At 50.4% G+C, this 27,419-nt stretch overlaps 1 protein-coding gene across 2 annotated transcripts in view; it reads right to left on the minus strand.

The window, feature by feature from the left end:
* Positions 1-6,698: 6,698 nt before the first annotated feature.
* Positions 6,699-27,419, minus strand: part of FOXD2 (forkhead box D2) — a 135,608-nt gene continuing 114,887 nt past the window's right edge. For both annotated transcript variants that reach the window (XM_037827283.1, XM_037827282.1), the window contains one exon: positions 6,699-6,947. The gene's annotated coding sequence lies outside the window, so the exon portion shown is untranslated. The remainder of the gene's footprint in view (positions 6,948-27,419) is intronic.

Consider the following 27,419-nt stretch of genomic DNA (forward strand, 5'->3'; position numbering starts at 1 on the left):
GCCCTCTATCCAAACTCTGATGCCATCTCTTAATGAGCATTGGCCTTGACAGGTAATATTACATCTCTGGTTCTCCACTTCCTCATCCTCCAAATTAGTTTGATATTTCCTTCCTCCCAGGATTGTGGTGGAGCTCCCAGCACAGTGCCCAACACAAGTAGGTCCTCAATAAATCACAGCTGCAAGAACAACTGGAAGATCTTTGTGCAAAGTGCCTGGTTCAGACATCAGCCAGCAGGAGGAAGAGTGGAAAGGGCTGATATTTTAAATTCGAGAGACCTGGATACGAATCCTGGGACCCTGCCTTTTACTAGCTGTGCAGCCTTAGGGAAGTACATTAACCTCTCTGGTTTTCTCTTCTGTTCAAACCAGTATCAGCAATAATACCAACCTCAAGGTCTTGTTGCATGGACCAAAGGAGATAACAGATGTGAACGTGCTTAGTGTATACAAATGTGGGCGATGATTATTATTATCATGACAGTTCATAAAACCTGGGGGGAGCTTCGTGTTATAAAGAGTTTTCCCCCATCCCCAACCTGAAGACTAAAGGCTGGCTTGTTGCTTTGTTCCCAGGAAGGACATAGCTGGAGGGGCCAGCTGGGCTGGGGCAGAGGCCAGGTCGGGCTCCCAGCTCCCACCATCTGTGCCACAGGGTTGACCCATCTGTCCAGCAGTGGGCACACATGTGGCCTCATCAGAGGGCTTGGGGTCGCGGAAGTCAAACAGGAGAAAATTGGGGGCAGATGAGTGGAAGCTTCCAGCTTATTTTTAGAAAAGGGGGAAAGAGAGAAAGACAGGAAGGTCCTTGTTCACCAGGTCTCCGCCATGTGGATGGCAGGCGGGGTGGGGGTGGGGGCAGTCAGCTGGGACTGGAGACAAAGACAGACACCTCTGCCATTGTGCCCGTCCCCGCCCACCAGCCCATCCCACTGGTCCACACCTTACCCGCAGCCTGCCCCTTGGCGGCCCCTTCTCTTCCCAGGCCAAATTGAATTAGAATGGCCAATCAGATTAATTTTCTTGGCATCATAAAGATAATATTCTGCAACCAAGACTACAAATCCTATCCCTCAGAGAGACACTAAGCATCATCTATGTGCCAGTTCTATGCCAGAAAATGGGGACCAAATTAATAAAATTAACAAGGCCCACTTGGTGAAAGAGCCCTTAATTTCAAGGGAAAAGAAAAATTAGGTTGGTGAAAGCACAGACTGGGTCTGTCTTGCTCGTGGCTTTATTCCCAGTGCCTGACACATAGTCAGTGCTCCATATATACCCGTGGAATCAGTCACCACCATCTGACCCAAGGGGAGTCAAGGAGCTAGTTGAAGAGACCAGCATGGAGCTGCAGGGACCTGGCAGAGAGAGCGTCAACATCAGTTGTGTGAGTCAGGAAGGCTTCCAAAAGAGGGGGCCATTGTGGGCTTTCAAGCTGGGTAGAGAGTGCACAGTATAAAGAAAAACCAGGCAGCAGGGAAATTTAAACCATGCACAGGATATGTGAGGGGAAGAAGGGGTCCCAAGGTAGGAAAGAATGGGTTTGGAGAACGTATCCCCTTTGCATAGCCCAGCCCTGTCAACACAGGCGTCTCACTTGCAGCCCTGGCTCTACCGCATGGGAGCCCTTGTCAGGTGGAGCCCAGGACCCTGAAGGAGACTGCACAAGTCCTGAGGCCCTGAGCCAGCGGCACCACATGTGGGCTTAAGGAAGCTTCCTCTAGCTGCAGTGTACAGGAGAGATGGTGGCTGGGATCTGATGCAGGGAGGCCAGGGAGCATGCCCTGGACAGGGCCTGGCATGCACTAGGCCTGCAAGAGGTACAAATCCCCTCCTCTCTGTCCTCCCTGGAGCCCTGAGGTCCTGATACCTCTCCAGGTTAACCTGTCCTGGGTCACAAGAGGCAGCACAGTGGAGTGACTCGATGACAGCTCTGAAGACAGATTGCCAGGGTGTGAATCCCCATTTCTTCTGCTTCTTAGCTGTGTGACTTTGGGTCAGTTGCTTGGCTTCTCTGTGCCTCAGTTTTCTCATCTGTGAAATAGACATAGCTACAGTTTATACTACCTGAATTTGTTGTGAAAATTAATCAATATGTATAAAGTACTTGGAAGAGTGCCTGGTCTGCAGCAAGTGCTTAATGTTAGCTGTTGTAGGTTTTAACCCACAGCCAAGGTCTGCGGAGGAATGAGCTGAGTGAGCACAGCACTCTCCAGCAGGACCCCTCAAGGGAGAGAGGGGCCCTGAGAGGATGGTGGACTCGGTGTCAGTGACCAGCCCGGGCCAAAAGGGAGACCTGCCCTGAGGTACTGGGGCCAGCCGAGGTAGGACGCCTGCAGGCCCAACCGTGGCTCCCGTGGGCGTCTTTGGAAAGAGCTCAAAAACAACAGGAATTTTCCAAACTGCCTGTTTTTCCATTCCCAGGCCTCCCAGGCCCCCCAAACCTCCATCCCCAGATCTAACTCTTGAGTAGAACGTTGAAATGTGTCAGAAACAAGAAAGAAGGTGAAAGTCTAGAGACCCCAGAGAGGATTGTTAATCCTGAGTCCGGGTGGCGGTGGTACGCCTACCAGAGCTGCCAGTGGAAAAGTGTGAGAGAGTACGTGTGGGTGTGCATGCACATGTGCACACAAGAGCACGTGTCCTCCGACAAGAGAGTCCCCGGACACGGGTGCCGATGTGCATGTCAGTGTGAAGCTGCAAGCACTGACCTCTGTGCTGCATGTCTGAGCCAACGTGTGTGTGCACACATGAAGGTGTGTGCACAGAGCAGCCCACTATAAGAGGACAGAGGTAGCCTATGTCAACTGTTTAAGAACCCAACACATAGTGGGTGCCCATCCATGATAATTCCGTCCATTCAAAGTGTGTAACGTATGACGCCCACCTGCTGCCTGTATGGTTTGGCTGGGTGTGACTCTGTGGGCACAGGCATGTGTGTGTCCCTGCAGTGCCATAGCAGTGGCTGGGCCTGGAGCAAGACAGGAAACAGAAGTGGGACGGGTCCTATCTGTGGGTCCTTTAATGAGCATTTAGCAATCCTGAGCCGTGACCAGCTCTGGGAAGAACTGGTCCGGGGCTCAGGGCTGGGAATGTGTCATGGGGCTGAGGTCTCGGGTGAGAGGGTCATATGACATCAGAAAGAGAGGGTGAGGGGCAGGGGTCTGTATAAGGGCACCTGCACCATGGGCTCAGCCACGGCAGGGGAATCCTCAGGTGAGCAGCAAGCTCAGCGTCCTGAGGGCCTGGAGAAGCTTTAGGGACCATCCACAGCACCCAGAGAGTCAGGGATCTGCCAGGGGTCCCACAGCAAGTCCAGGACAAGTCCAGCAGCTGGAACCAGGGGTCACTGGGAAGAGCACAGATTTGAAATCCAACAAGCTTGGGTTTGCACCATGGCTCTCCCTCTGGTGAACTGAGTGACATTAGGCAAGTCATTTCACCTCTCTGAGCAAAACTCAAAAGGGTTGTGTTGAGAACCCTCAGTCACTGGTGGGCTTGATAATCAGGTACCCTGATCTCCACTCTAGTGCTTCTTGATGGATCCAAAGGAACCCCCTAGGACCAGCTGAAGGCTGAGAGGCAGGGTCCCAGCTGTCATGCACAAGGGTTTCTCTTCTCCAAATCGACGAGGCAGGGGGCAGAACTCTGTCATGTGTGTGTGGGGGGTGGGGGGTGGTTATGACAAGTATCTAGATCCAGTTTGGCAACAACTATGGGATCTTAAGTGAGCGTCTTCACCTTTCTGGGCCTCGGTTTCCCATCCCTGCCAGGAGGGCTAACCTCGGGGATCTCTGGGGGGTCTCCCTGCTCCAAAGACCCCCGATCCACAGGGGGAGGTAATTGGGAGCAGCTGCCCCTAAACTGAGAGTAGGGGCATCTGGGGGGAGGGGCTGGGTTTCCCCAGTTGCTGGACACTGTCCTGTGGTTTATGTCAAATTGTCAGCCCCAATCCCACTTTCCTCCCGGGCCAGGCCGCCTTCAGTGGGCCTTGGGAGAGATGGCCTGTCCAGCCACCGTGTTTACAGTGCTCAGACGCCGCCGGGAACTTGATCTGGGCAGACCAGGGTGGGCTGCCCCACTGGGCCCGGGCTGTGTCCACACTGATTTTCCAGAGACTGAACACGGGCAGCCCGCCCGCCTTGCCATGTCCAGCTGCCCGGCCACTCTCCTGGCTTCTCTGCCACTCGAGAAGGACAGGTAAGCACCTCAATTGCTGGGGACTCTGCCAGGGCCCAGGGAGACCAAAGCAGTGCTGGGGTTTGGGGGTGGGGCATGGGGAGGGGGTGCAGAGGGTGGGGGCGTCCTCACTCCCCTCAGGTTCATGATTTCCTGCCCCTCTCTCTTCAGGCACGTGTACCCCAAATGACGTTCTCACTGACCAACTCAGTCACCTAAATCAAGCATCAGCAAACTACAAGCCGCGGGCTGAATCTGGCCCACTGCCTGCAAGATAAGAATGGTGTTTACATTTTTTAATGGCGAGGGGTAAAAATATCAAAAGAAGAATCATATTTTGAAACACATGAAAATTATATGAAATTTACATTTCAGTGTCGGTAAATGAAGTTTCACTGGAACACAGCCGTGCTCCTTCATTGATGTATTGTCTATGGTTGCTTTTGTGCCACAGTGGTAGAGTTAAATAGTTGTGACAGAGACCACATGGCCTGCAAAGCCAAAAATATTTACTATCTGACCCTTTACGGAAGATGTCTGCAATGAGCAGTGGGCATAAGTCTTGCGTCAAGATCTTGGGAACTGGCAATGGGGGTGCTGGGGTTTGTAAGAAATACCACTTTCATTGTTTCCTATAACTTAATTTATTACCCCAAGCTCCCATTCCACCAGAATGGTGAAAACACCCACCTAGGACCTTTTTCGGATTTCTCCTCCCATGGGGTCACTCCACCCTTCTTGAATTTTCCGTGATGCTCAAGAGTGAGGCCTGGGGGAAGGGGGCAGGCAGGACCCTTAGTGCCCAAGACCTGGCTCATACTGATTACACCTGAGAGCCCCCCATGTGACCCCTGCAAGTCTGACTGCCCTCGGCCACCCCCTCTGGCCCGTCTCTGGGATGCACCCCACAGCCATTCCTCTCCATGCTCTTGTCACCTCCCAGCAAAGCCTCTTGGGACACAGAGGCCCAGCCACGCCTCCTCCCTCTTCTCTGTGTTTCTTCAGAACACTCTGTTTATACCTTGCCTCCCTGTTACTTCCTCTGTAAACATTCTAAATTGTAATTGCTGCAAGTTTTGGAGAACAAAGGCAAGAAAGACTTGCAGGCACATTATATGTTCTGCCCTGTCACATACCCACCAACACAGGGAGAAGAAACAGCAGACAAAGACAGGAACTCAAAGTCCAGTCAGACAGGCATCCGTGCACTGCTTTACGCCACCATCGTTCATTCACTCGCTCACCCATTCACTCACTCAACCCGTCATTGCAGGTCACCTAAGGTTCCCCCTCAGGCACCATAGGAAGATGGGGAGCCCTCCAGCTGTCCACATCCCATGGCAATGGCTGCTAGTAAATAACAATGGCTTTCCAGAAGGAAAATAGCCCTGCTTTGTAGCATGTGCTGATTTCTATGATATATAGTCTCCCACCACGGCCAATTTCAGGTTCCCAACTTGATGCCCCTGGACATGGATTAGGGAAAAGATGTGCGTAATCAACCTTGGAAGGCCAGTAGCAGCAGATTCTGGTACACCATTGCTCTGGGGAGGATTCAGACCGTCACATCACAGCACAGTGCCACAGATGTGAAATAAGGGAAGCAGAGGGCCAGTGGGAGCAAAGAGGGAGCCCACCAAACCTGCTTGCAGGGCCCATCCTGGAGGGCTTCTAAGAAGGGGTGACATTAGAATTGGGCCCTGAAAACAGAGTAGAAATTTGCTGGGCAAAGAATGGAAGACAGGGTCTCCCCAACCAGCTCACCCTCCCCAGTCCCTCTTTTTCTGCTCTCCCAGGTAACCCCCACAGCTTTAGTCACACTCTGATATCCAATTTGGGCATCTGTTTTCTGCAGAGACACCCCAGATTCTTAACTTTACAAGGGATACCCACAGGCCATGCAAGGCTGGTGGAGGGAGCTGGCTCCAGTCTTCATGATTCTGGCCTGTGGTAGAGTACGCTATTGCCCCAGATGATTCGTCTCCCCCTTCCCTGTAAGAGGACTCTGCCTCCCCGCCCGTGGCCAGGTGGCTCACAGTGCCCCTCTGAGGATGAGTTTGCACTCCCCAAATGGCAGATGTCGGACTCTTTCGCATGACCTGCTTCAGCCCATGAAATGTGAGTGAAAGTGACATTAAACGCTGTTCTGTGGTTCGGCCATTTCTCTCTTTGTCCTCTGCCTGGGTATGCCATGTCCCAAATAGGGACGGCTGCTTCACAAGGATTCTGGAATAAAGACAACACATGGATCCGAGCCACAGTCAACCCACAGGCACCGCAGACAAGAAGTAGTGTGGGCGAGAAGTAAACTTCGGTTGTTGTAAAGTTCCTATTTGGGATATGCCATGGTGTGTCTGTTGCCGCAACATAACCTAGAAAGAACTGACTGATACACAGCCCATCTCCACCTCCAACCAGGACCAGGCACATCCTCCACACCCCCTTCTCGGGCCCCCAGAGACACACAGAGTCTGTTTTCCCTTGTTTCAAGCAACTTTTTATTTATCCCACCTAGGCTGAGGAGGCAAGCATAGGGCCCCCAAAATGTCCAGAATTTTCTATAGTTGTAGGCTCACCCTATGGTCCTGGGGGAAGTAGATAGAGCTTCTGGTCAGTGGTTTCTCCAGTTCAATTCTCCCCATCTGACAGCAGCTACTTGTAAATGTCTCTCTTGGTACCAAAAAGATGTTCCTCATATCAATCCAAATTCACTCCAGACATGGCAAACTCTCCCTTCTTTCAGAAACTGGCCAAATTCAGGAAATCATCTGTGCAAAAGAGGAGTCAGGCTGAGGTTGATGGGAAGTGAATTCTGGGCTGGGCAGGGCCAGGGACAGAGAGTAAGATCTATAGCCCTTGTCCTCAGGTCCCATGGGGCAGACAGACACGCGAACACATGGGTGCAATCGGGAGTGATGGTCACCTGATTTACAAAGTGCTATGGGATCCCAGAAGAGGCAGAGACTAAATCTACCCAGACATCAGAAATCCTTCAGGGACAAATTAAAGGATCAAGAGACGGATGATGGATGGAGGATGGAGGATGGATGGATGGATGGATGGATGGACGGATGGACGGAAAAAATAAAATAAAATACCTGGACAGGTCAAAGAAAGTTTCACAAGGGATGCATCAGTCAGACCTATAAAATAAGAGTATCACCAGGAATGGAAGAGGTGGTGTTCCAGAAACAGAGGATAGCCCATGAAGTCAGGGAAAAATGAAGATTTATAGCATCTAGGACAGGAAAGAGATCAAGATCAGAAGCACAAAGAGCAGCAGTGTAGCCCTGGAAAGAGATTTGACTGGGGAGTCAGACTGAGTCCTGCTGTCAGCACCACTACTTTCTGGCTGTGTCACCTTGGGCAAGTCACTTAACCTCTCTGTGCCTATCCTACTACTATCAGATCCAACTGCAATATAGGGGTAATAACCCTCTCTCACAAAGTGATTGAGGCATTTTAGTGAAATAATGGAAGCAAAGCTCCTGGCTCCCTATTGCTTCTCCCTGGGATCATCCCCAGGGCAGATCCCTGCACCAGTGGGGCTCTGCCTCCTGGCTGAGACCACTACCTCCTACCAGTTCAGGGACTTGCCTTCACCAGGCTCCTGTCCCAAGGGCCCTGTCTGTCCTCCTGTGCCTTCAAGCACTCCACTCCAGCCTCTGCACTTTCCTGTCCCACATATGCCAGCCAGGCCAGACTGTTCCCCACCTCCATGCCTGAGCAGTGCTCTGGCTCCAAACCTACAAACACCCTCCCCTCTGGAGCAAGCACATCCAGACAAGGGGGGAAGCTATGGGGACTGGGGAAAGAGCATAGCTCCAGGCAGCTGGTGGCTGGTGGATCTCGTGCCCTCAGGGAGACATGGGCCACCAAGGAGATGCAGCAAAGGCCAGGTGGAGAGGCCAGGCCAGCCCAGGCCTTGCCCTCGGCTGCTGCCCTTGTTGTCTCACCTCTCCCAAACTGCAAAGCCCCCGACACCGTTTCCAGTCCCGACGCCAGTTTCCTGTCCCAACTCCCTGTGGTACAGCTATCCCCATGGGGAGACAGCAGACGCCAAATAATGATGAACTAAAATTAGAAACAAATTCTTGTTATAAAAGTCACAGGCACATAGGCTGGGGACCATGAAGGGACATGATTTGGGATTTGGAAATGCCATTCAAGGCCGTTCCCAATTTAGCCTTGTGTTCAGTAGATACTCAATAAACACTTCTGAGCAAGGGAATGCTCCGTCCCTGCTCACCTCCCCGGTTGCTCACACACACAGTCCTGCCCTCCAGCCCTGTGGAACTACCCATGGTTCCCTAACCTGGGATTCGCCCATCTATAGCTGGGCCTTTGCACGGGCTCATCCCTCTGCCTGGAGCAAGCACCCCATCCCCCACCCTTCTTGGCCAAACTCTGCCTCATCCTTCACAATGTGTCTCAGGCATCACTTTTTCCAGGAAGACCTACCCTGACTGCCAAGCTGGACTGGGGACTCCCCTGCATCCCCACAGGCCCTCCGCTACCCAGTCACAGCTACAACTGCACACACTGCATTTGTGTGGTCTCCACGCATTTCTGCCTCCCTCACTGGGTTGTGAGCTCCTCCAAGGGCAGAGATGGGCCTGCTAGCACTCAGCAAGGGGCCTGGCCCAGAGAAAGGACTCAGTGAGTGGTTATGAGTACATAAACTTGTTTTCAGATCAGATAATCCCCAGGAGCTGAGTTACTTCCCAAGAAACTAGAAGCAAGTCAGGAGCAGCAGCGACCCTCCAGGCTACCAGGGAAGTCAGAAAAGAAGTTAAACAGAAATGCTGAGTGCCACCCTCTCCCCTGGTGGCCCTAACAAATTACTGCAGCTTCCCATGGGCCTGAATCACCCCAAGGAGCTGCTGAGTTTGGGGAGAAACTGGGCTGCATTCTGGGACCACAGAATCCTGGAATATCAGAGCCAGAAGGGATTTTACATCTTTGAGAGCCTGAGAACCATGCCTGCCCCCATTTAACAGATGGGAAAATTGAGGTCCAGAGAGAGGACTTAGACTGCCACAACTAAAGAGCTGGAAGTAGAACTCAGATTTCCTGAGGAATATGGGAAAGATTTTGAGGACAGGAATGTCCAAAGTGATGGGAATTCCAGCCTGCCTTGCTGCCGAATGGGTCCCTAGGTTCTATTTTATCTCTTCATCCAGACTCCACAAACACTGAACACCACCATTTCTTGTTAGATACTTGCGAATTACTTCGTTCTAAGTCTTCTCTTTTAGCCCCACTGTATACTCCATCCCTGACTGGCTGTGTGGCTTCAGACAGGTTGCCTCCCTCTCTCTATGCTGTCAGTTTTCTCATTTGCAAACTAAAGAGTGGGCTAGCTCAACAGTGGCAAAGGGGCTCCTTTTCAGTGATTAGTAGTGGCTGTGTGAGGACGAGTGAGAGGCCAGGAGCACTGTGACGAATCAGCGATGTCTGCCACGGGGCCAGGAAGCAGAGGGACCTGGTAACTATAAACCCTGATCCAGGCTCCTAAAGCCGCTGGTCCCTTCCCAGCTCTAACCATCTAGCTTTCAGTTTCTCCTGCCTCCACTGTGACCACCACAGCAGTAGAAAGCTCTAGGCTGGGGACAAGGCATTGGGAGATAACAGAGCCCTTGAGGAGCTCACAGTTTGGTAAAAGACAAATTCACACACAAACAAGTGGAGAAGTCAGAGCAACAGTCTAGGGGAGAAAGGGCCTTTAGAGGTCAGGGGTCTGATGCCTCGGCAGATGCAGGAACCCACCTGACTTCCCCTGTCCTCACCTCCCTCCCCTGCTCTCCACCCACCCTCATCCCGTTCACAGACATCACCATCACCCGAGACATCACATGTCACATCGGCACAAGCATCACCCAGTGAAGTGGAGGCTCAAGATTTCAGGCCCTGGAGCCTTGGTTCATATCCAGGCTCTGCCACTTCCTAATGATGTGATCTCTGGCAGGATACTTAACCTCTCTTGTCTTTTTAGTTCCTTATGTGTAAAATGGTCCACAGTGGGGGGTTGAAGTGAAGAATAAATAAGTACAGGGAAATTGTCTGGCATGCAGCAAGCCCTCCATAGAGGCGAGTTGGCAATTGGACTGTATTAAAGTCTGCCTCCTTATCATTTCCCTGGCTTTGAGCTCTGCTCTCACCATCCAGGGCTGGCCCTGTGGGGAAGTGCGGATGCCAGCAGGGCCCCACAGGGTCCTCCCTCCTTGGCGCCTCCACCTGCTGCTCCCACGGTGTCCTGACTCCAAAGCCAGTGCTCATCCCACTCCACTGAGAGGGCCGGAACCCCTGGAGGAAGGAGGGTGCCGGCTCCCCACCCTGGCCGCCTACCCACACGCACAGAGGCTCTGGTCTGGGGGTTGTCCTTCCCCTCCCAGGAGTCTGCACTCCCCCCACCCCCAACGCCCCCCACTCGGGTCCGAATGTTTGCTCTTCCACCTCTCCGGGAATCATTAAACATTCTGCGGTGAAAACACAGCCGGTCACGTGACGCACGGAGCCCGCCAACCTTGGCACTTCTCCTCTGATCCCGTTTGTTTTTCTAATATAAAACTAATATGACATAATGTATAATCTAATTTGGAAATTACCATTTGCTTGGCTGGCCCACACTGCCAGCCAATACCAACAGCGAGAGAAATTATTTAAGAATGTTTCTTTTCCTTCGGAACACAGCTGATAATTTATTTTTCCGTCAGAAGATTACTTTTCTCTTTACGACATTTCCTGCCCGTGTGATTTGCGTTAGCATTCAATAAAATGGTCTGTGCCTAATGCAGGGAGGTGAGTCAATATGATTTTGCTTGAATGAAAGGAAGGGTGTCAATTGCGGTCAATAGTGGGCTCAGAGCTGCTCCCCAGGTCCCAGGAGGTAGGCGCCCAGGGGCTTCTAGTGGTAAAGATTGGGCAGATCTCAGGAAGTCACCTGCCCTTTGCCCCATAAGCCAGACCTCAAGGCTGCCTGTAGGTCTAAATACCCCAGGATCCACTGGCCTCTGGGGGAATGAGTAATGCCCATCTGGCATTCCCGGGCCAAGAGGGCTTAGCACCAGGGTGGATTGTAAGTTGAGAGTGTGCTCTACTGAAATTCAGGCTTCCAACCTGTCTACACCTGAGTCTCTACCGGGAATGAAGTACCTCTTCTCCAGCAGCCCCTACACATACAGGCAGGCACATAGGCTCCTTGGGCACCATCACGCCCGCACCCTTCGTGCACGGCAGCTCAGGCCAATTCATTCCTTCATGCTTTCTCCAGTTCTCTGAAGTCATGGCAGCTTCTAAAGTTGGACCTCACTTCAAATCCTGGCCCTGTCATTTAATAGCTTTGTGGCTCCCGTGAGCCTCCAGGAACCTCATCTATACAATGGGGGTAATAACAGTGCCAATCTCAGGAGGGTGCATAAAGACAAAATGTGACAGAATATGCAAAGGGTTCCTTAGCCCAGTTCCTAGCTAGTGGTAAGTGTTCCTGTTATTCGTAAGCTCCGATGGTGACCAGGGCTCCTGGGTTTGATGAGGAAGGTTCTGGTTTGGGATAACCTGGCCCCAGTGAGGGGCATAGGCCTTGGAAACCAGACTCATGTGGTGGGGGCCGTGCCTTGCTGCTAGTCACTGGGGAAAAGTCTCCCCCAACCCAGACACTTTGCAACAGGGACACTGGAGGGGGCTCCTTCCCTCCTCCTCTGCAGTCCAGGGAGAGGAGGCAGGAACAGCTTTCTCAGATTCTTCTCTCCCTCCGCCCACGACCACTCTCCTGACCCGAGAAACCCAATCTCTTCAAGTTAGAGGGTTATTTACACAAACGAGTGACAGGTCTGATTTCTTTCTGGATGTTTTCGAGGCTGAGCTGAGAGGTGACGTGCAAAGAGGCTAACCTTTCACTGTGCCGTGTGGACCGCCTCCTGCCGTCGCTTGCCCGAGAAGGCTGGACTGTGCAAAGGTGCCCTCTAAGTACTTGGCCTTGTTGTTAATTTAACCAAGTTAAGTGGTTGTTTTGGTTTCACTGTATCGAGGCAACTGGCTCTTCACGGGAACTGACTGAATGTTTAGACACAGCCTCTCCTCCTTGAGTGGTTGTTTGACAGAACGGAGTGGGTGTTTTGTTACTGCTTGGTGACCAGTGTGACCTGCTGCTTTTGCATCGTTTGATTGGGTTGACTGCTTGTTTGGCTGTGGCGAAGGGTGGTTTCACCAAGTTGATGGGTTGTTTTGTCACGGTTAGCCCCATTTGACTGGCTGTTGTGAGTTGGGTAGGTGTTTTGGCATTCATTAACAGAGTCAATTGGGTTTGAATGAACTGACTGATGTTTGACTGATTTAATCCAAATAGTTTGACGTTATTTGAAGCAGTTAATTGGGTGTTTACAACAACAGACTGGGTGTGTTGCTATTATTTGACCCAGCTGACCCATGGTTCTGTCATTGTTTGGCCTAATGGTTGGTCCTTGAGTTGGGTTGGTGTTTTGGCTTTGTTTAACTCTAAAGACAGGCTGTTTGAGGGTTGTTTGATCAAACTGATCAGTTGTTTGACTGAGCTGGACAATTGCTTTGGTATTATTCAACCAAGCTGGTTCATTATCCAAACTGAGTGGATGTTTTGTTATGGTTTGACCCAATTGTTTTGAAGATACCTGCCCCTTGGGTCAACCTGATAGGTTGTTTGGACCAGCTGACCAATGTTTAACTGAGATGACCAGTACACTGGGCTCAGCTTGCCTGTTTCAGCTGTTGTTTGACCAACTTGACTTAGCATCTGACTGAATTAGTCAGGCATTTAGATATGGTTTCCAAAGCTGACCAGGTTTTGACCAAGTTGCCCAGCTGTTTGGTCTCAAACTGACAGGAGCAGGGCCGGCCGGCACAGGCCTGAACTTGCCAAGAAGCCACGTTGGGAGGCTCCCTGATGTGGCAGCAGTGGGGAAGAAAAGGGATTTGGGGGACCCCAGGACTTGAGCCTTCACCCAGGCAGGTGAGCAGAGAACGGCTAAGGGCAGTGCAGCCGCTGCACGCAGGCACGCTCAGAACTGTGGTCTCCCGAGCCTGGGAGACGAATGCATTTGGCAGAACACTTCAGGAATGCAACCTCTGGGTTAAGTGGTTGAAATTAGGCCCAACGGGGCTGTTTTACTGAGAATTTACAGTTGTTCATACAACTCAGCCCCGATCAAGTAAGAGTCCCTCCTACCAAGATGGAGATTTGCTCCCCGGCCAAGGGGATCCACTGACATACATACACCGCTCCCTGCCTTTCATTTTTCCTAATCTGTGCGCCTCAAAGTGGCGACCACGAGGATGTTAATGTTCATTCTCCTGTGGGTGGTTGCCTCTCCCCAAAACCCACGGGTGGCGGGGGGAACCTTCCTCCCCCTTGGCTTCCTGACGAGGCCGCAGCCGAGTCCGGGCCGCCTACGCGGTGTGTGATGTGAGTGGCGCCACCGAAACCTCGGTCCCGCTGGCGGGTCATGGGAGCGGAAATGCCCATGTTGTGCACTTAGAACATCCCATATCAGGGCTGGGGGGGGGCGGTGCTCTAGAGAGTTGCTGGGCTGGCCTCTCATTTTATAAATGGGGAAACTGAGGCCCAGAGAGAAAGGAAATTTCTGAGTCAGGCCTTAGGGCACACTAAGTTATTAACCCTTTGTAGTGGAGACAGGTTGAAATTGGAAAGCCCTGATGGGGGAGCTGAGGGAAGGGGTCAGTCCTGGTGCAGCCACACGGAGGAGGGGAAAGGAAAGGCTGGAGCCAGTTTGAGGCTGAAACCCGAACCCAGCTGCCACTCACTGTGCAACTTCTCACAAGTCCCTTCAGGAGATGAGTGAGCCATTGCCAAAGAGACACCCAGGGACACAAGTTCTGGAGGTTTAGGGGTTCAGAGTCCCTCGGCCTCCCACCTCTGATTGTATCCATAGGGGTAATAGCACCAGAAGAAGGGAGGTGATGGTCTTGTCAGTCTCCATATGGAGTTCAAGATAAGGGCTAATGGGTGAGTGCACTATGTTCAGGGGAAAAATGATGAAGGAGGAAGGGCTGCCCTCCCTAGAGAACAGAAGGCATGAAGGATGGGGCCACTGTCTGGAAACTGCAGAAGACTTTTGGAGGCCAAGTAGAGCAGGTAAGCTAAGAAAGTGTCAAAAAGCAGAGCTAAAAACAGTGTGGTACCCACTAGGCACTCAAAAATATTACTGAATAAAATTACAAGGAGGCAGAATACAAGGAAGAAGTTTCTAACAGAGAGAGCCACCTCAAGAGCAACAAAACTCCTTGTCACTGAAGGCATGCAGGCAGAATCCCTGTGCTGGGTGAGGAAGTACTAAGATGAGTCAGAGACAATCTTGCTGAGGAAAATATACCTCCATTAATGAAGCCTCAGATTGTGCTTCCTTGCTTTGGTATTGTTAGGTTGCACTGAGCTTGGGTACCACTATGACCTCCAGATTCTTTTTATTCAGTGTTATGAAACAGGCCTCCACGTTCTACACTCAGGCAGTCACTTTTCAAACTTGTTTTCAAACACTGAACCTCTTTGTAAGTACTGGTTCTACCATTCAACATCTCCACTCTCCCTCCTAGCTCCATGAAATCAACAACTGGGAGTAGCCTAAGCACCCCTGCCTGAGAGCAATGCCTTACAGCACCCCATTCATCAGGCTCCTGTGGATAGTCTTTCAGGCACTGGAAGGCAAGGAGGGAAAAAAGCCACTCTGCAACAATCTGATGTTTGCAAATTGTTGAATTTAAAACACTGTTGTCCATTTGAAAACAACATTTGGGAATGACCTAAGACCCTAGGCTGGCTCTCAGATGCACTGAAGTCAGGCAGAAAGGGAAGTCAGAAAGACAGTGAGGACATCAAGCCTCCCACCAGGGACCCCAAGAAAATACAAGTGGAACATGTGATCAGCCTCCACAGCCCCCAGAAGCCCTGGCCAGACAAAGGCTTATTGTGCCCCTGCTGAGTGGGTCCAGGGGCTGCAGTCCACTCAGGCCACTGCCTGGCATCCAGGCCACCTAAGGAGTCAGTACTGGAACTCAGGGGTTGTCACCAGGACCCTCCTCACTGCTCCCTCCTGCAGGACACTGCCTTTCCAAGTGGCCAGTGCTTTGTCAGATGCACACACAGCACCAAGGAGAAGCTGGGAACAGAAGACCCAGAGGAGATGGTTGGCTCTCTGAGGACTCAGCTGGGAGGCTTCATAGACAAAGGAGTCATCGCCACACAAGGTGTGAGAAGCAGAGCTCCCGGATCTGCTAACATGCAGGGACCTGGGTTGGCCAGGTAACCTTGCTAGAACCCCCTTCATAGTTCCTCAAGAAGGGAGAGTCAGGACTGGGAGGGACCCCAGGAATCTTGTAGTCTCACCCCCTCAATTCACAGGCAGGAAGCCTGAGACCAGCAAGTCAATGGCAGATCTGGGACTGGAGCTCACCCTCTGCCCCACTGTGCTGTGCTCCATGACCTCCAGAGGTCATGACCTCTCACCCTCCCAGCACACCCCCCCACACACACACACACACACAGCCAGAGGAGCAATGCTTGGTTCCACATGGTTTCCTTGAGCTCCCACAGGGCACCTGCCCAGTGCAAGGTGCTGGATGGTGGTGGGAAAATGGTTAGACCCGGACACTGTCTGGAGAGGAGACAGGCAGAGGCTGACTCCATGTGTGACCACAGACAGGTCATTTCACCACTCCAGCCTTGGTGCCCCAGCTGTGAAATGAGAATGACAAGAATCTCCACCCTACATGCACTCATGGATGAGAAGAGACTTTGCCGGCCACGAAGGGCAGTGAAGGAACCAGGAGAAAGACTCTGGAGCTGATGCCAGCTGGCTCATCAGGTAAAGGGCATCTTTGGCCATCTCACTGCCCCCTCAACCCTCTTGAGAACTTGTCCTCCTTTCCCAAGTCTCTGAAGTTGCCCTGAAAGGGACTTTCCTCACTGAGGTAGGGGCATGACAGCACACTTGAGCTTCTTCCCTGGAAGCCTTCTCCGACCCCCTCCCAGCCAGATTCAGCACCTCTGCTGAGCTCCTACAGCCTCCTCTGTGGACCTCAACACAGCCCTCATCACACTGCATTATAATTTCCAATTTATTTGCCATCTTGCATGGGACTGTGAGCTCCTTGAGTGTGGGCACTGGGTCTGGCTCACTTGGCACAAAGCCTCACCTGGAGAAGGAGCTACTCAGTGACTATTTCTTGGCTTGCTAACCTGCACACAGGTGTAAGTGTACCCCTCCCAGGAGAACTTTCCAGTAGAAGAGACTCTTTGTCAAATGAGTGAATTAGAAAGGTCCGAGGCTGGTGTGGAAAGAGCCACTCTGAGGCAGGGGATCCAGGGCCTAAAATCAGAACCTGCAGGTGCCACCTTGCTAGGCAGATTAGATATCCTCCATGCTGACATCCATCCAGGGGAGCTGCCCACACTCCCCTCTGGCCACAGATCTCCAGGACAGGTTGTTACCAGTTCCAGACCCCCAACAACCCCAACCCCACCCCCAACGCATCAAAGACTCCACCTGAACTCCTGGGTTCCAGAAGGACACTCTTCTGCCAAGGGAGCAGAAGTAGCTGGGTTTCCCAATGAATCTGCAAAGAAGTCCACTCATTCATTCCCACATTCATTCACTTATTTCTTCCTGCATTCATGAGCATCTACACATTCACTCATCTATTACATATTTGCCCAAGTCATTCATCCTTTAAATGAATTCAGTTTATTTACTTGCCACTCGCTGATTTGTACATTAAATCCTTTTCATTTACAAATTCAATAAACATTTATAGTAAGTGCCTACTATGTGCAAGTTACTGTGCTAGGTTCAAGGGACACAGAAGTAGACAAGACAGATACAGCCTCTCCTCTCACAGAGCTTCCCTTCCAGAAGAGGAAGCCAAACAAACACTTCAAACACTGATAAGTACAGTGAAGAAAATAATCCAGGGTAATGGGTTAAGACTGACTAGGGGCTGGGGTCCAGGAAAGCCTCTCTGAGCGCTGCCAGTCAAGCTAAGACCTGAAAGCTGAGAAGTAGTTGCCCATGTAGAGACCTGGGGAAAGAGCATAGAGGAAACAGCAAGTACAGAGGCCCCAGGGCAGCTGGTGCATCAGTCAGTGTCCCAACAGGAAATGGGTAACACACTCAAAACAGGAGAATTTGAGGAGCGTTTCTTTACAAAGGAATCGTGGTTAAAGGAGAGGGGTGGAGAAACCAGGAGGAATAAAGCAGTGAGCCAGGGGCAGTAGCAACTCAGCTGTTACCACCCCTAGGCATAAAGGAGAGGGGAGGCAGTGGTGCTGGAATTCAGGGCTGGCTTCCTTTAGAGGAATGACAGGGACCTTTGCTTGTGGGACACAGCCAGCCCAAGACAACCTGCAAGGAGAGAGCCAAGGGAGTAGAGACTCTGGCCTCGCTCCAATGCCTCCTTCTGACCCAGTGGGGCCTCCCACTGACCACGCCTAGGGGACGCCACATTGCAAGGGGGCCTGCAGATGGAGTGCACTCAGCTTGGCCTCAGGGTGTGGAGAGCGGGTCTGGAGGGGCACGCAGAAGACCCCCAGCCAGGGAGGAATGTAGTTAGTGGTCAGGGCTGGCTGGGAGGGTGGGAAGAGATAGGGTGGGAGGGTACGCAGGGAGGAGCCCAATCAAGCCGGGCCATGGTGAGGAAACGGGATTTTATTCTCTGTGCAATGGGAAGCTGCTGGAGGGATTTTAGCAAGAGTGGTATGAGCTGACTAGTCTTTTAAAAGATCATTCCAGTAACCGCATAGGAAGTTCATTTACTCACTCAGGAGATGCTTCTGCACACTCACTCACTCACCCATTCACTCACTCACTCTTTCCTTCCTCTCACTCACCTTCTCTCAGCCCTCCAGGGTTTCCACAAATCGATGCCTGCTCAGTCCTCTGTGCTCGGCCCGCAACAAGCCCCATACCATGTACTGAGGTTGACAAGAGAGGGACAGACCTGGCCCCGCCCTCCAGAAGCTCACCACCTGGGGAGGGAACAGCCAGGGCCCCCGGGGACCCCTGACACAGGTTAAGATTGGTAGGGGCCTTAAAGGAGGGCCAGGCCCATGAGGGGTGCTCAGGGTGGAGGGCCGGGCTGCTCCCAGCTGAGGAGGCGCAGGCTCTAGGCAAGAGACAGGGTCTCTGCCACCAGCTCACTCTATGACTTGGAGCAAGGTGGAGGACAGCCCCTCTGAGACTTGTTTCCGCACCTGCAAAACAGGGGTGTTAATTCTGCCTGCCCATCTCTCAGGCCTGGTTAAGGTAAAGGAAAAGGCTCTGGAAACTGTGGCAGGGACTGTGTTCACCAAACGCATTTCCATTGCATCCTGAGCACACAGCTGGACTCCGTTTCCCAGCCTCCCCTGCAGTTAGGTGAGGGCATGTGACTAAGTTCCAGCCAGTGGAAGATGAGTGAATTGATGTGTGCCACTCTTAGGCCCTGGGCCATAAAACTTGCTTCGTTCTGTTACTGCAAAGGAGAAGCTAGGCCTGAGAGTCTCCCCATGAGTACCTCTTTGTTGCTTAGATGTGGCCCTCTGTCTCTCTCTAGCTAAGCCACCCTGGCAGGTGAACTCACTGCCCTCCCCTCTATGTGGGACCTGACTCCCAGGGGTGTAAATCTCCCTGGCAATGCAGAATATGACTCCCCGGGGATGAATCTGGACCCGACATCGTGGGATTGAGAGCATCTTCTTGACAAAAAGGGGGATGCAAAATGGAACAAAATAAAGTTTCGGTGTCTGAGAGATTCCAAATGGAGTCGAGAGGTCACTCTGGTGGACATTCTTATGCACTATATAGATAACCGTTTTTAGGTTTTAATGTATTGGAATAGCTAGAAGTAAATACCTGAAAGTATCAAACCCCAACCCAATGGCCTTGATTCTTGAAAACAATTGTATGACAGTGTAGCTTACAAGAGGAGAAAGAGTGATTTGGAAAACCTTGTGGATCACCCTCCTTTTATCCAGTGTATGGATGGATGAGTAGAAAAATGGGGGAAGGAAACAAACAGACAAAGGTACCCAGTGTTCTTTTTTACTTCAATTGCTCTTTTTCACTCTAATTATTATTCTTGTTATTTTTGTGTGTGTGCTAATGAAGGTATCAGGGATTGATTTAGGTGATGAATGTACAATTATGTAATGGTACTGTAAACAATCAAAAGTACAATTTGTTTTGTATGACTGCGTGGTATGTGAATATATCTCAATAAAATGAAGATAAAAAAAATCTTAACATAAAACAAAAAAAAAATGGGGACAAAAAACTAAAGGAAAAATAGGGCGGGGGGGTGATGATTTGGGTGTTCTTTTTTCATAATTATTTTTTATTCTTATCACTTTTTCTGGTACAAGGAAAATGTTAAAAAAATAGATTTGGGTGATCAATGAACAACTGTATGATGGTAAGGTGATCAACTGATTGTATATTTTGGATGATTGTATGGTGTGTGAATAAATCTTATTTAAAAAAAAAAAAAAAAAAAAAAACTTGCTTTGTGATCCACATGCCTCTGACTCCACCAGCCAGTCAAGTGCAGAGGACTCCAAGGCTGAAGGGGATGGCAGAGCCACAAAGCAGAAGGCTCCTGGGTCCCTGAATCACCATGTGGACCAAGAACACTTGCCCTGGACTCTTCACGTGAGCATGAAACTATGGAGCTGTCACAGAAATGTGAGGGCTTTGTTGACTGCAGCTGCTCGGGCAGCCTGAACTACCAGAGAGGCTACCCGGGCTGCCTCGATGCAAGGGATGCTGAGTGTACTGAAGGATGGGAGGAAGAGGGTCAGAGGGGAAGCAGGGAGCCGGTCAGGTAGGGAAGTGGAAGGAGATTAGATTTTATTATAATTGCAACAGGAAGCCATTAGAGGGCTTAAGCCAAGAGAATATTCTGCCCAATCCCCAAGCCTCCCCACCTCCTCGGCTGGCCCACCCACAGCAGCCCAAGGTGTTAAATCTTGAGGCTCATCCCTGCCTGAGGATCGCAGGTTACCAGGCTAGCCTTAGTCTCACTGGGGCAGGGGGAGTGAGAGGCCCAATCCAGGGAGAGGTCCCAGGGCAACCAGGCAGGAGGAGCCTCTGCCCAAGGGGCAAGGGTAAGAAGGACAATCCTGAGTTATTTAGGGCAAAACAAGAGGCAGTCCCTGTGCCCACCCCCTGCATCCCCTTTCCCAGCCCACCTCAGAGGGAGGTTCAGACAATTAGGGAAACACAGACCGTCCAAGGGAAGGAACCCTCATGTGGGGAAACTGAGGCCCAGGACCACAGACATGCCCAAGATCACACAGTGAGAGAGAGGCAGAGCTGTCAGGGACTAGCCTCGGAGCCAGGGACCAGGTGCCAAAGCCCGGCTCTTCCCTGGTCCACCTGTGACCTTGGGCATGATAAGAACCTCCTTGAATGGAGGTTGTGAGGATTACATGAGTGAAGGTTAAACATGCCCAACAAAGGGCCTGGCACTGTGCTTGGTGCTTTATGAATGTTGTCTCATTTACTCATCACGATCACCATTAGTAGAAGATGCTCAATATGGCAAATCTCCCCAATAAGGTAAACCTTGAAACAAGACTTGCCACGGCCGTCCATCTCCCCTCCACATGCCCTAAGAGCTACCTCGGGTTCAACCTGACCAGCAGAACTTCTGTTTGTGTCCCCAGGGCTGCTTTACCAAACTTTCACTGAGGGGATAAGAAAAAAAGGAGAAGAGGTGGAAGGGGAAGGGAAGAGGAAGGGGAAGGGGAGAGAAGAAGAATGGGGAGAAAAGGAAGGAAGATAAGAAGGGGAGGAAGGGGAGAAAAGAAAAACAGCTTAGGTTGCTGACAGCAGCTCTTGAGGACACTGTCCCTTTTTAAGAAATCACAGGAGACTTTTCTCTGGGGCCTCAACACCGAGGGGACTTGTGCTTCTTCTAAGTGTTAATCTTGTAGATGCAATAAATCACAGAACTGCTTGTGTCCCCCTCCTCGCACTGTCTGCTAGGAAGCTCAGAGTCAAATGCATGACCCACCTCTAGCAAGCGTGCAGGACCTTACGGCAGGAATTCTATTTAGATGCCTCACCCTTGAATCCATCCTTCTTTCCTATGCTGCTTTACCTTTGCCTTGATTTCTTATTTCTAAATTTATTTTACCATATTTTAGTATATATTTCCATGGAGGTTGCTTTCAGTCCTTTCTGGGGAAAGGGCTTTGAAGGGGGGAAGAGGAGCTCCATTCCATCATCTTGCTTGGGCCAGCAAGACTCTCCTCTCTCAGCCAACCCACCCCCACCCCCCTCCACCTCCATGAACGCAGCCATGGAGCTTACCAGCTTTCTCAGAATACACATCCAGCATTGGCTTGCTCTGAGCCCAGGTCCCCAAAAGACCCCTAGACAATCAGTTAGGCTCAGAGAAGGTCACACTGCAGAGGGCCTTCAAAGAAACCTTCCTAGTGGGCTGGGAGGAAAACGTGTGAAAACCTTGGTCAGAAAACTGGAAATTTCCCCTACCCCCATTTACCTGTATCTACAACCTCCAAAGCCAGCTCTGTGCCCTCAACTGGGGCCAAGAACAGCCCATGAAAACCACCTCCCAACCCTGTTCAGGGCTGAGAACATGGAATTTCCCTGGGCTCCTCTGTCCCTCTTTTTTGAGTGGGGAGTTTGACAGAATGTAGGAAGCATACTACCTGACCCTTCCCTTGCAAAAATCCCGTGCAGCTTCTCCTGCTCTCTGGAACTCAACCGGTACCAAAGAGCAAATCTGGGCCCATCCCTTCCCCATTCTGGGCTGAAGTTCCTACCTGTAAATGCAGGGCAAGTGCCAGATAACCTCCAAAGGTCCCTCCAGATCTGCTCCTCCCCATCCTCATCCACTGATCATTCCCTGATCACCAACTCTGTGCCTGGCCCAGGTGGCAGAGATGGGAAGAGACCATGGACTGGCAGGGCAAGAAATGCAATAAGAGGCACAAGGACAAGTGCTGTTTGAGCAAAGAAGAGGGACTGACAGACTGCTCAGGGGATCAGGGGAGTCTTCCCAGAGAAGACTTACAAGCAGGGCCTTGAAGGATGAATAGAAATTTGCCAAGTCATAGAAAAAAATAAGGTTTTGATAGCACTTTATTTATTCATCCCCTTTGATCTTCCTGACTCAAGACTCAGCAAGAAGAGATTTAGAATATGTAAATATTTAGCTTTGAAGTCTCTTTAGACATTGTTCCCATTTTCCAGTTGAGATGATGGAGGCCCAGAGAGGGGAAGGGATTTTCCCAAGGTCATGAGGCAGGGGATTAGTGAGCAGACTGAAATCCAAGTCTCTGGATTTCCAGTCTAATATTCCCAACACACTCACTCACTCACCCCTTTTCCTTTTCCAACCACCATCTGGCCTGACCAACTGCCCCCATCCCTCCCAGCCAGACTCCGGACAAGTTTTATAAGGAGGCAACTGATTGGTAGAAGGGGTAGGGGGTCGGAGGGAGAGTTGAACCCCACAATGTTTTCATACTTGGGATCTGAAAACATGATTTCCCCAGCAAAGAAGCTTAGCATTAAGCGGAAAATCAGCTTGGAAGGATGTGATATCATTTATAACAGTACATTAAATGCAAGCTGAGAACCTGATATATTTTAGGAACATTCAGCACACTCTAGACTAATAAACATTTTACAATATTATTGCACATGTTCATTTCACTTTGTACAAATAATCATTCCCTTCACATCTAATAAGTCTGTTTGACACATAAGTGGTCTTGGGCAAACACCTCGGAGGGCCTTGTTTTTCTGCACATTGATCATTTATTTGTGTAGCCTGCCGGGACAGTGACTAATGATTTTGAGGGTTTAAATGTCCTCAAACATCGTCTTTGTCTCCCTGCCTGTTATTGTATAAATGTAAAATAATTTCACTTTGGCCCCAGAACGTATTGTTTTTCATGTATGAAAAATGCCTGCCTCTTCCCTGCCTGGCGTGGCATCAATCAATTTAAAACAATATTTGGAGGAGCCCTGGTCTGTGGGTCCTCCAGCAAGCACTTGAGGTCCCCGGGTGACAGGCCCGAGAACACCACTTACTGGGGAATTTCCAAACAAACTTGCCGCCACCACTGCATCAACCCAGAAGCTTCCTCTCCCTGCAAGGCAGGCAGGAGTCACCCAGAGAACCAAGATTCGCTGCTAATGGCCTCTTCCTTTCATCTCCAAGAGCATTCACAGAGGCTTCTGGGGCTTGGTGTTGCTGTGCTGGGGGTACTGAGATGAGACCAACATGGTTCTAGCCTCCAGGAACTCAGAAATGGGGTAGGGCCGCCACTAACTCAAACAAACCCTGTGTAGGAAATGGAAAGCAGCGCCTCCTCTGGGTACTTGCACCCATCTCTTGAAGAGCTGGAGCTTTTGTATGAATTAGAAAAAAGCACTCATTCTTCTGGGCAAAGGCAGAAACTCATCAGGGCACATCCCTCACCGGGGTACACTTGTGCAGTGTACAACCTTAACAACTGTATGCAGAGGCCTCCCTGGTAGAGTAGGGGTGGAGGCCAATGGGCAACAGAGAAACACACAGACAATGCCATGAGATACATACCCCATGAAGAAATAAGCCATTATGGGTGGAAGCCCAGAAGACGGACATTTGATAAGGCAGGGAGGCATCATAAAGGAAGTGATCTTTGAGTTTGGCCTTGAAGAAAAAGTAGGTGAGTGACAGGCAAAGGGGGGGTAGGGGGGCACAGCTACCTCACCCCACCCCATTCATTAAACAGAGGGGAGAGCCTGACCACACAGGCATGAGGCCAAGGAAGCTAGTCATTTGGGGAAACTGAAGCATAAGGAGAAGGAAAGGAAGTAGTAGAGGATGAGATTAAAAAAAAAAAAGAAAAAAAGGGCAACTTTGAATAAAAGGGTGGATGGATGGATGAGAGGCAGAGACCATATTAGAGGTCTGAGACTTTTTGGACACCTTACTAAGAAGTTCAGGCTTTCTTCTATAAGCAGGGAGTGGGGAACCCTGAAGGCTCTTGAGCAGGGAGTGATGCAATCAGAACACAGCTTAGACAAAGACTAACCAAGAATGAAAACGAACTGGGTTAATTAAGTCTGGGTAAGAAGGGGCTCCCTGGTGCTCAACCAGGGTGACCATTTGGGTCATCCTGTAAGGAAAAGGGAAGGGAGAAAAGTAATGTTTATGGAGCATCAGCAGCCCTATACTATACATAATATATCCCCAAATAAGCCATGGGGAAACTGAGACTCAGAAAAGTGATTCGCACAAGGTTACTTGTCTATGCAGGACTAAGAGTTGAACCCAACTGCTTAGCAACATGGCTTGTGCCTCAGGCTGCTCATGCATGTCTGGTTGATGAGGCAGCGTGTGTTTTAGTTTCCCAGTCACTGAAAGAAATATCATACAACAGGTTGGCTTAAAAACTAGAATTTATTGGCTCATGGTTTTGAGGCTAGAAAAAGTCTAAAATCGAGGCATCAACATGGCGATGCTTTCTCCCCAAAGACTGTGGCGTTCTGGGACTGGCTGCTGGTGACCCTTGGTCCTTGGCTTTTCTGTCACAGGACAATGCACATGGTGGTGTCTTCTTTCCCTTCAAGTTCCACTGACTTCCAGCTTCTTGCTTCTCCCTGTGGTTTCTCTCTGTGGCCTTCTCTATAAAGCCTCCAGTAAGAGGATTAAGACCCATCCTGATTCAGTTGGCCACATCTTACTAAAAATGACCTCATTGAAAGGTCCTATTTACAATGGATTCACAACAACAGGGATGGATTAAGGTTAAGAACAGGTTTTTGTGGGGTACACAACTCCAAGCCACAACAGCCTGAAACTAAGCTTTCTCTCCCCTTGTGCCAGAGGGACCCCTAGCCTTAGCAGAGCACTCACTCTAAGTTGGTACCAGCTGCCAAATACCTTTCTCACCAACCTGACTTTGTGGGGCCTCTATCTGTACCTGCTCCCTGTCTCCTGCCCAGGATTTCCAGAAGAATCTGAAGCAGATTCACAGGTCAAGAAATCTGGACTAGGCTCTAACTGCGGTCTCTGCCTCACCCACACCTCCATCCCCACCACACATATTTTGCAAATCAAAGTGGCAGCAAGTCTACCATCTCTGGGCTTTTGCACGTCCTATTCCCTTTGCATGACTCTTTCATTCTTTCTCTTTCATTCTTTCTCTGTCTAGCTTATACTTTCTTATCCTTCAATTCCAGCTTAAGTGCCCCACCTCTAGGAAGCCTTCTCCAAACCCCATGACTGGGGTAGATTCTCCTCTGTGCTCCACAGCCCCTGAATTTTTCCAACATAGCACTTATATTTTTGTATTTTTATGGTCTATTTGTATAATCTCTGACTAACCCACTATGGGTTGCTGAGGAGCAGGGATTATATTGATTCTTCTCTGGGTCCTCAGCTCCCAACACAGGGCCTGGTCCAGAGTAGGACTGGTGAGTAGTGGAAAGATATGTAAGTGGTTGAATGGTTGGATGGATGGACAAGAGGGTCTTTCCTTTAGGGTAAACAAACTTTGGACTTTACTCCCCCACCTCCAAGAAGAGTCTCATGACCTGACCAAAAAAAAAGAAAGAAAAAACAACAAAAAACAGTCAATCTAAAAATTGAGTCTCCTTGATAGCACAGAATATCTGAAGATAACAACTTACAGGTGCACAGACCTGCACAACTGATTCATTTAACTTCACCAAGGTGAAGCTAGATGAGTTGAATCCGTGCATGGCTAGATGATATGGTCTATTATTATGCAGGCTGAGTCAAAGAGAATCCCAGCTGGCAGTAATCAGATCACAGAGCGTCTTGAGAGTCTCTAAGGAAATAGACTTTGATCATGAAGCAGATTGGGTGTTAGTGGAGGGATCTCTGGGCATGATAAGGTGCCATCAACATTTCTTGAGTCCTCTAAGTGAGGATGAAATCAGAGGCATTAGCCCTAGGGATACTTCCATGTCTGCTCTGAAGAAGCTGGACAGAGAAAGAGAACACTCCCCAGACCTCAGGGTCCCCATTCTGGGGAGAGATATGGGTATTATCAGAGTGGCTAGGAACTGCATCCAGGCCACCCAGAAAATTGCCCCACATCCCCACCTATGTCCTCTCCTGGCTCCCTCTAGGTCTCAGGCCCTCTCTCATGCTATGCCCATGAGGGCCCAGAAACGTGGTCTTCGAGACTGAGCCCATATCCTTCTCCTACCTGCTCTAGCCTCCAAGCAGGTAGAGACAAACACCCATTAGCAGGTACCATGGAGGGCCAATAATATAGATCATTTCTTAATTTATTTACTAAGTAGTTATTGAATACCTATGTATGAAGCAGGATTGGATCAGAAAAACAGAACCACCAGAAGATGCATATAAAAAGCAATTTGTTAAAGGGAGTTGACCTCATGCAATTCTGGGAGCTGGTTATTAAATAATCTGTGTGCTTCTGTGTCTGGTCTGCAAGCTGAGGTCCACGGGGCAGGCAGTGGGGAAGAGAAGATGAACATGAAGTAGAAGAAGCAAGGACCAACTGGAACCCATGAGGATTCTTGCCACCTCTGAGCCCCTAATGTTGATGATGAGCGTCTTCTGGGAGAAGTTGGTACTCCTGTCACGCAGCGGCACACATGCACCCAGATTCACGGAAGCTGAAGGAGGCAATCAGGAAGGAGCTGGAGGAGCCGCGGGGCCCCTGGTGCTGCTCATGCCAACACGGTGAGCCAGCAGAGAAGCGAAATGGAGCAAGAGCTGCCACGGCAGCTCAAGACCTGCCCAGCACAAAAAGAATACAGCTGCCGCTTCACTGCCATCTTCTACATCTCACTCTGAAACTAGTCAGGGAAAGGGGTGGCAGCTTAGCTAAACTGACACAATAGGAAACCACTAAACCTGCTGGGTGCCTGGCTTGGGGTCAGTCAGTAAAGACATGGCAGGGAAAAATCAAGAGTCCCCACCATCATAGAGCTTAGCCTAGTGCCAAAGACAAACAATCTTTAAAACACAATACCGGTGCTGGGGTAGGGCACATTTAGTTCTTGACAGTCTATCATTTGAGATGCAGTGAATCGGTTAGGATTACGTTCAGCTACTGGGTGACAAACAGTGGCTTCAGCAAGGCTAAATGTTCTCTCTGACTTCAAGAACAGGATGATACGATCGATGGATTCTACATTGTCAGGGGTAGTGGTTGTTGCACTACCGTGTGGCTTCATTCTCCTGGAGTC

This window comes from Choloepus didactylus, chromosome 2, assembly GCF_015220235.1.
Source record: "Choloepus didactylus isolate mChoDid1 chromosome 2, mChoDid1.pri, whole genome shotgun sequence".
Classification (NCBI taxonomy): Eukaryota; Metazoa; Chordata; class Mammalia; order Pilosa; family Megalonychidae; genus Choloepus; species Choloepus didactylus.